We start from the raw sequence: 9490 nt of genomic DNA on the forward strand, positions 1-9490 counted from the left end.
TGCCCTGGGTTCATCATGTCCCTTGGTGCTAGGCTTTTATCTCATTTATTTGCCTAGTCCACGTTAGGGGGAAATAGTAGACAAGCATGGAGATATATGTGTTAACAGAGGAAGCATTTCATACATCATGTAATTTCCAATTAATTTTAGATTGTTTCACAAACATTGTATATGTGCTTCTTTATGACACTTTGCATTTACATTGTATATGATTACAGAACAAGTACAGTAACAATAATAATTCAACATATTTTGAAGACATTAGTTTAAAATGAGTTCTTAGGTAAAGTCTTTATCAGAAAAGGAAATTTGTCCAAGATTATAAGACAGATCGACCATCCCAAGCCATCAAACAATCATTACTTTAGTTTGCATGCTACTCTTACAACACTGAGTATAGAAAACAACAATTAGCTTGAATATTATGACCAGTACAAGAGTTCCAAGTAGTAGAAATAGGAATTCCAATCCAGATTGAAAAAGGGAACCTATACTAAAAAGGAGCCAAACAAATCAAACTGGGTGTCGGATCGCATAAGGCATCCACTTGCTTCTTCATGTGCTTTAGCAGAGATGACACATTGGAAGATTCATCACGTATAAAAGCACAGCATCCAGTCTGAATGACTGTATATGTACCACCTTGGGATGCAGTAAGAATATCTAAAGCCATTCTGTTTTGAAGGACAGCCTTTCGCATTAAAGACATTTCAGTATTTAATAAGGCTATTCCTGCTTGACTATCATTAAGGGCTTCTTGAGTAAATTTAGTCAGAGTTCCATATGTAATAATGACATCTTTCTTTTAGTCCCAAAGAAGAAGCACATATAGCTGAAAATACAGCCATACCAGTGGAACACTGAACAAGCCCATCTGGCCATAAAGAGATAGAGATTGACAACAGGTTTTAACTCAGCCTGACTCCTTCCCTGCTTTTAAAGGAAACTCAAGGTGTGGTCTCTTAGCCATCCAGGCAGTAGCCAAGGCCAAAGATTTGTTCCACATAACCACTGAATTCCATTAGGAGTCACTCAATAAATTCCTGGCCTTCAAGATCAGTCTGTTCCAAATTAATCACTTTTTTTTAAGTATGATAGCATCCCAAACAAATTATAAAATAGGTATAGTTTAAGCATAACAAATGTTTAAATGAGGAGATATAACGTCAGGAATACAGGTCTGGTCCAGAGTCTTGGGACAGCTGTCTACAACAGACGCCTCTTCTTCTCCTCCTCATATGGTCCTTTCCAACAGGGCTGCAAACAGTCTTATTTGGTGTCTCTTTCAATAAATAAATTCTCCAGGTTATAGTCCAAGATCCTTAAGTTTTAGGAATTCTCTGTGAAAGAATCAGCTACCAATCTTTCATTTCTTTTTAAGGCACCTCAATAAAACCATGACAACAATGTAATATATCCCTTAAGCAAAGTTGGTTCATATATTTCTTCATCTAATTGCATAGGCTGTTTTATTATTATTTCAAAAGGAGACAGCCGATGTTTACAAAAAGTATAGATCTAAGATTAAGGAGCACTAGCACAAGAGCTTTTGGCCATGAAAGAGTAAATGCTTTTGAAAGCTTTGCCAATTAAGTTTTGGTTGTGCCGTTAGTTCTTTTTACCAATCCTGAGGATTGAGAATGGTAAGCACAGTAGAAATGCTGCAATATTTGCCAAATATTACAAATAGATTTGAGTTCCCCAGTCACTGTGTAACTCAGGAGGAATTCCTCAAACAGGAATTTATTCTTTTCAATAATAATTTACCTAAAGCCATTGCTCTTCTGCAAGGAAAAGCCTCAAAACAATGTGAGAACATACAGATCATTACAAGATATATTTATCCTTGAGATAGTGGTCCAATTGTCATACCTCAAAGGGTCTCTTAGGAAGGGGAAAGTGGCCTCATGACTCATGAAGTGGCTTCTCTGGATTATACTTTGGGCATATAGCACAACAAGTAGAGGCCATATGAACCATTGGGAGAAAGTTTCCAAAAGTATTATTTTTCCCTTTTGCTGTAACCTATATATATATTTTTCTTCTTCCGTGGTTATTTCTTAAGCCTGTAGAAGGAAATATTTTTTACTGGATTAGCAGAGTTAACAGAAAGTAGCAGGGATTCTTGAGGCTGGACAGCATATACAGCTTGATAACCATCCTTGTTTATCATTTAAGTAAGACCTATTTGTAAACCTAACTAAACAATAGAATGCAGTCGTGGTCTTCTCCCCTTGTGATATTGGAAGCAACGTAGCTGATGCAAGGTCGGTGAGCCAACGAGTCAAAAGAAAGATTTTTTTGGACTCTCAACGTCTGGCAGTAGTGCTCTTTTATTTAGAGAATAGCATGAGGACAGGACCCATGGGCAGTGAAAAGCTACAGGCATGGAGACAGGACCCACGGGCAGGAGGAGCTGCTGCTGCAAACATGGGTTGACAGTAGAGCTAAAGCTAAGGCATAGGTATGTGAGTTATCTCTTTACAAGACAAAGGAAAGAATATGTAAAAAAGTTAAAATGGTATCAGTGCAGGTGGGGTCTGGCTATTGGGTGGTCCTATAACTTTTAGATAAGAATAAAATTGGATTAAGTAAATGCCAGAAGCCACCACCCTAAATACTATCTTCAGCTAAAGACAAAAGAGGACGTTGGTGGTGGGGAAAGTCAGCTACATGAAGTCACCAGAGAAGCACAATAAACAAGACTTAAGTCCTTGCCATCCCCATTAAGAGTTTCTAGATGTAAGGTCATCCTCCCTTCCTCCTGGTGCAGAGAGGAGGCACCCCACAGATGGAGACTTCCTTCACAAATGCAAATGTATCCTATCAAAGGGCAAGCAATTTCCACTCCTCAAAGCCTCCTCCTCATCTGCAGTTTCAACAGTAACCAGCCTAAAATAATCCTCATCAGTAGCAAGGTTAAAATAGTGAATAATATTTACCTACACAATATAACCTAAGGTTTATCATCATTTATTTCACAATGCTTCCCATGCAATTTAGCATTCCAAACAAGCCTAATTAGTATCCCTCCTTTATGGGAAGAGAGAACAAATTTCTTTGAGAAGTCCCAGGGGCCCTCTGAAAATCCTCAGAGAAGTTCTCTTCCTTTATCCAGGTCAAAAGAAAACCTTTATTTAGGACATGACTATTTGTTTGAGGGAGAAGCTTATCAAAAATATCAAAAGATTTTTAAACACTTACTTAAACAAGATCAAGAGGTTGCTGATCTTGCCGTTGTAAAACAAGGGTCACTGAAACAAGGCTCATAATATTTAACCAAAGTGACAACAGCAAAAAAAAAAAAAAAAACCTTAATAGAGAGATCTGTCTTTTTGCACATAGGAAATTACCTTAACAAAACATAGATCTTCTGTAAACTTACTCAGAAGGAAAAACTTTTTATAACCTCTTCATCAAAAGCAGACTAAGAGTTTAAGAAAATTATCCTTTTAAGAGAGAAAGTCAAATTCTAATTTTTGTGCCAGTTTACTTTTTCATATTAAAATCCATATACTTAATTAGATTCATTTCAATCTTAGCCAACTCAACCAGGCATAAAACTCTTTTCAGAATTTCTTTCACACAAACCTTCTATAACTTTCTTTTTACATTCAGAATTTGTCCCATGCTTTCTTTCTTCCCTTCTAGTACATTAGGACAAATTTATCTTTCCTAACCCATCAAACAAAATATTTCCATTCTTTATACGCTCTTTACTGAAAACATACATTTTAACTTTCCTTGAATACAGGGCTGTTTTCTTATTAAATTTCCAGTAGCTTTAATTATATATGTTAATTAGAACTTTTAACACTTAACATTCCCTAGTAAACACTAAAAAGGTAAGCAATTATGAAGTGTCTTTTTATCAGCATTCTAAACACTTTTCATAATTTCTAGAGACACGCCACTTTACAGTAAAACACCCAAAGACTTTTAGCCCCTCTGCAATAAGAAGGCAAAAGTAGATAACTCAGATACACTTAGCAATAATGTTTCAGTGTTCTATCCAATCCAAAAATGACCCAGATACTCAGATTTTTATCATTTAACTTAGCAAAACTCAAGATTGTTACCAAAAAGAATTTGGAAGCTGTTTTTTCCCCAAGTATACGGACCATAAAAGTTATTTTACCCACTTTTATCTATTTAAATCATTTGTTTCCAACAATTATGTTCAAGTTACCCACAAAAACCTCATGAGACATTACACAAACAGCTATCATTTAAAACTATTATTTTGCTGACAAATTTCTAACAGACAACATGAACTTGTTTGACTAGTAAACCCAGGCTGCACATCTGCACCATATTCAAATACCAACAACTTTTGAGGACATGCCTTTTCAATCAAACCGACAACTTACACTTTCATTAACCAAAGATCAACCTATATCATGTTAACTTGAAAGATATTTGGGTTAGTTCTATTTAGAAAAACTTTTTGTAAGCACTTTAAGTCAATTGAATAGAGCTCTTTAGAAATTGTACCATCCAGAGGTAAAATATAAAAACTTTTGTAACATATATAGACACACATAGACAGACAGACATATAGAACAAAGATTTTCCTTAGATTTCTGAGTTAGGTGTTCTCATAGCAGGCCATGGTGAAAAAAACTTGTTTTCCCAGTTTTTTTTTTTCCCTCTTTCTAACTTTCTTTCTTTTGGCTTTAGCAATCTGGCTTGGGATCCCCCTTTGTTAAGCAATTGCAGTCACAGCATGAAGCCAACCGCAGTCCAGAGGAGACGCTGCCCATTCGGGAACTGATCGGGCTGTTTTAGAAGCTCGATTTCCTGCTTCTCTTTTAATTTTGTTTTGTTATAAAGTCAGAACAACTTCTAACGACAGTGTAAGGGGTCAGAAGTGTGCTGCTTGTGAGTGTTACTCCCTATAGAAAGGTCGTAAACACTCTCTTACACGCCTTGGTTTCTCCCTCTGCCTATCCAAAAACCACCGTGGGGCTTGGAGCGTCGGGTGGCCAGCCCTTATGTGCACATCCCCGGATGAGCCTGTAATTAATTACCGTGAATGAGAGTGGCGTTCCCTATGGGACCGCTGCACGTCGCAAGGATTGATCCTCTGACACTCCCGCTGAGGTCCTTAGTCACCTAAGGACACCTTTAGGTAAAGGCCAGGAGGAGCTAATGTCCCTTTTCTTCAGAGCTGAACATGTTCAGTCTCTCATTTCTCTATCAAGCAGTTTGTTGAGACTTTATAAACACAATTCTTTCCAATTTAAAGCCAAATTAATAGGACAACCAACTCAGCTCACTCCAAGCTCCCTCTAAGCTCCTGCAGCTTAGGAATTCTCTCTAGGTTTTTCTCCACCTAGGAAATGTACCAGTACCCCTCAAAACCTCTAGTCTTAAGACCTTACCCAGCTCATATAAATTCTTCGACCATCAACTTAAAGTAAGGAGGTCCGGGTTTCAGGAGAACTCACCAGGGTCACCTGAAGAATGCAGTGATCCGGGGGCTCAGTGGGCCCTTATTGGTACCGAATGCCGGCTCAGTGTAGATTCCAGGTGGTCTCGGTGGGTTTCTCTGAAATCCTACCAGCTACGCCAAGAAATGTCAATGAAAATATTCCATAACCAATCTATAAATGAAAATTTGGGAGAGTTTATTCTGAGCTAAAATCTGAGGACCGTGGCCCAGGGCCTTTCTTCCTGAAGGAAAAAAGGGCACCAAAGAAGTGAGGTATACAGAGTGATTATATACCCCAAACAGGATGTTTCACATATGATTGAATTGTCCCTCCCACAATAGTCACAAGATTGCCATGTTGGCAGAGCGCTTGATGGACACAGCAGGTAGTGGGTCTGCTGTCTCAGTGGGCGTAGCAGGAGGTAAGTCTATTGTCTCCAGCTGGGTGGTCACAGGTGAGCACAGCAATCAGTTTCTAGCCTAAGGAAAGATGCTTAATCCTTAAGGAAATGCCAACGTTGGGAGGGGGAGGGAAGTTGCACCTTTATCTCAAGGGCCTTTGTTCTTGCCATAGGGAATCTCTAAAGCAGATATACAATGCATGCTCAACGGCCTCGGTCAGGCCCTTTTGGAAAGACAAGGTCAGGCCACATTAGGTTTACACCAAATGGCTTCCTCATATTATCCAATATATCCTATCGCTTGCCATTTTTATTTGTCACCATCAAACTTTCAAAACAAAAAGAGAGAATGTTGAAAGCAACAAGAGAGAAGAAAATCTTCACAAACAAGTGATCCTCAATAAGATTATCAGCAGACTTCTCATTAAAAACTTTGGAGGCTAGATGTCAGTGGGCTGCTGTATTCATAGTGCCAAAAGAAAATGACTGTCAATCAAGAATCTTACATCCAACAAAACAGTTTTGTGAATGGAAGAGAGAGATTGTCCCAGCTGTTCTGGGAAGGCATCCCCAGGTAAAAGTCTGGAGAGTCAGCTACCATGAGGCCTGCCCCAAATTAAATGCTCAAGAGAGGCCTGCATGTTCAAATACACTGTTGAGACAATAACTCATATCTATTTGAATAAAGATCTCAATAAAGGTAAATATATGGTCAATTATAAAGGCCAATAGTAGTGTAACAATGATTTTTGACTGTATTTCTGTTTTCTATGTGATTTAAGAAACTAATACATTTTGAAAACAACTATTCATCTGAAAGCTAGTATTATTATAACCATGGTTGTAACTCCATGTTTTATTTTATATATAAATCAAAAGATTAATGCATTTAAAAACAATTATTAGTTTATCTTTTCAGGCATAAAATGTATAAAGATGTAATTTTTTGATATAAATAACTGAAAGGTGTGGGAACAGAGTTGTAAAGGAGCAGAGTTTTTGTATGTTATTGAAGTTAAACTGCTATAAGTTCTAATTAGAGTATTATAACTTTAAGATGTTAAATGTCATTCCCATGGTAACCACAAAGAAACACCTATAGAATGTATACAAAAGGAAATGAGAAAAGAATTTAAATATTTCACTCCAGGAAATCAGCTAAACACAAAGGAAGACAGCAATGCAGGAAATGAGGGACAAAAAAAGTGCTAAGGCATATAGAAAATGAATAACAAAATGATAGAAGCGAGTCCCTCCCTTGCAGTAATTACATAAAAGTAAGTGGATCAGGGGACAGCCTGTGGCTGAGTAGTTAAGTTCACACACTCCGCTTTGGTGGCCCAGGATTTTGCTGGTTCAGATCCTGGGCATGGACATGGCACCACTCATCAGGCCATGCTGAGGTGGCATCCCACATAGCACAACCAGAAGGACCTGCAACTGCAATGTACAACTATGTACTGGGGGGCTTTGGGGAGAAGAAAGGAAGGAAGGAAGGAAGGAAGTAGAGAGAGAGAGAAAGAAATAAAGAGGAAGATTGGCAACAGATGTTAGCTCAGGTGCCAATCTTTAAAAAAAAAAAAGTAAGTGGATCAAACTATTTAATTGGCAGACTCGATTAAAAAACTTGATTTAACAATTTACTGTGTACAAGGGACTCACTTTAGATAGAAAGATACAAATAGAAAGTGAAAGTATAGAAAAGATGTTCTACACAAATACCACCCAAAAGGGAGCAGGGATGGCTATTCTAATATTAGACAAAAGAGATTTTAAATAAAATGCACCCATGTTGATAGCACCATTATTCACAATAGCTAAAATGTGGAAGCAACCCAAGTGTCCATCAATGGGTGAATGGATAAGCAAACTATGGTCTATACATACGATGAAATACTTTTCTGCCTTGAAAAGGAAGGGAATTATGCTATGATAGGAACAAAACTTGAGGACATTACGCTAAGCAAAGTAATTCAGTCATAAAAAGACAAATACTGCATGATTCCACTTCTCTAAGGTACCTAGAATAGTCAAAATCATAGAGACAGAAAGTAGAACAGTAGTGGCCAGGAGATGGGGACAGGGAGGAATGGGTAGTTATTGATTAATGGATATAGTGTTTCAGTTTTACAAGATAAAGAGAGTTCTGGAGATGGCTGATGGTGGTGGTTGCACAGCATTATAAGTGTATTTAATGCCACTGAATTGTACACTTAAAAATGGATAAGATGGTAAACGTTATGTGTATTTTACCACAATAAGAAAAATTTGAGGAAAAACATTTTTTCTCCCCCCATCCAGTCTTGTGACTTGTGTGTATATTCAGTCAGGCAAGGAGATGAGTAGGAGAAGCCAGTAGAGAGTAACTAGCACAGGCTAAAGATTCCGGACCACATTTCATACTCCTGAGTGAGAGAGACTTCTCTTTCCTGGTTTTAATCACATTGATTTCAATCATTTCAATACTCTTTTCCAGAAAATCACATTAAACTGTGAAAAATATGAAATTAAGAAGACCTCATTATTGGCACTGGAAAACATGAAAGAGGGTTAGCTATGAAAATAACTCTGAGCAGTTGATTCACCATGAACAGATGATCTCTGTTGGTTTCAAGTTCCATGTCAACTCAGCCTATTCTTCAACATCTGCAGACAGGACCAAAGGAACTTGAAGAGAACATATGCTTCTTTGGAGACTTTAGCTCACAGCCCATCAATCTAACAGATAACATGAGGAAGAAAATCTGTTGAATATCAGACTAACTGGTTAACCTAGGCTTGTCTGTTAATATAAAATAAATCAATATCCTTACCAAGTACAGATTAAAGTACATAAAATCATCAACTAAGCACTAAACAATATCTCAACATATAAAAAAGACCGGAAATGCATTGAGACGTCAATCTGAGTCTGACAAAATAAATGTAAAGGGAAAAATAATTTGGAAATTTAAATGGCATCTGTATTCAGTGTTCTCCAGAGAAAGAGAACCAATAGGATATATACGGTATCTAGAATGAGCTTTATTAGGTGGGCTGGCTCACACGATTACGAAAGCTGAGAAGTCCTAGCCTCAGCCATCTGCAAGCTGCAGGCCCAGGAAATCAGGTGGTGTAGCCCCAGTTCAACCTGAAGGCCTGAGAACCTGGGGAGCCCATGGTGTAAGTCAAAGTCTGAGTCCAAAGGCCTAAAACCCAGGAGTGCCAACGTCCCAGAGCAGGAGAAGACAGAGGTCCCAGCTCAAGCAGAGCGCAAGTTTGCCCTTCGTCTGCTTGTTTGTTCTATTCAGGCCCTAATGGATTGGGTGATGCCCAGCCTCGCTGGTGAGGATGATCTTCTTCACTGAGTCAACTGATTCACGTGCTAATCTCTTCTGGAAACAACCTCATAGACAAACCCAGAAATAAAGTTTTACCAGCTATCTGGGCATCCCTTAGCCCAAGTAAGTTGACACATGAAACTAACCATCACAGCGTCTAATAAATTTGGATGTCGCCCATGTTGCTACTGTTGATCAAGACCCTCTTCTCTATTCTGCCCTCCTCCATCTCTCTGCTTGATTCCCCTTTTTGTCTATTTTCATTTCTCCCTCTGCTTCTTTCCTAGGTCATGCTGTTTCATTCTTACTGTGCCTTTCCAAGTCATCTGTACCCA

The 9490-nt window shown here is 38.3% G+C and overlaps 1 long non-coding RNA gene across 1 annotated transcript; it reads left to right on the forward strand.

The window, feature by feature from the left end:
• The first annotated feature begins 6950 nt into the window (after positions 1 to 6950).
• LOC138921444 (uncharacterized) lies at positions 6951 to 9265 on the forward strand. The gene is made up of 2 exons (XR_011434017.1): positions 6951 to 7112; positions 8312 to 9265. It is a non-coding gene; the product is annotated as an uncharacterized lncRNA (long non-coding RNA).
• The last annotated feature ends 225 nt before the right edge of the window (positions 9266 to 9490 follow it).

This window comes from Equus caballus, chromosome 29, assembly GCF_041296265.1.
Source record: "Equus caballus isolate H_3958 breed thoroughbred chromosome 29, TB-T2T, whole genome shotgun sequence".
NCBI lineage: Eukaryota > Metazoa > Chordata > Mammalia > Perissodactyla > Equidae > Equus > Equus caballus.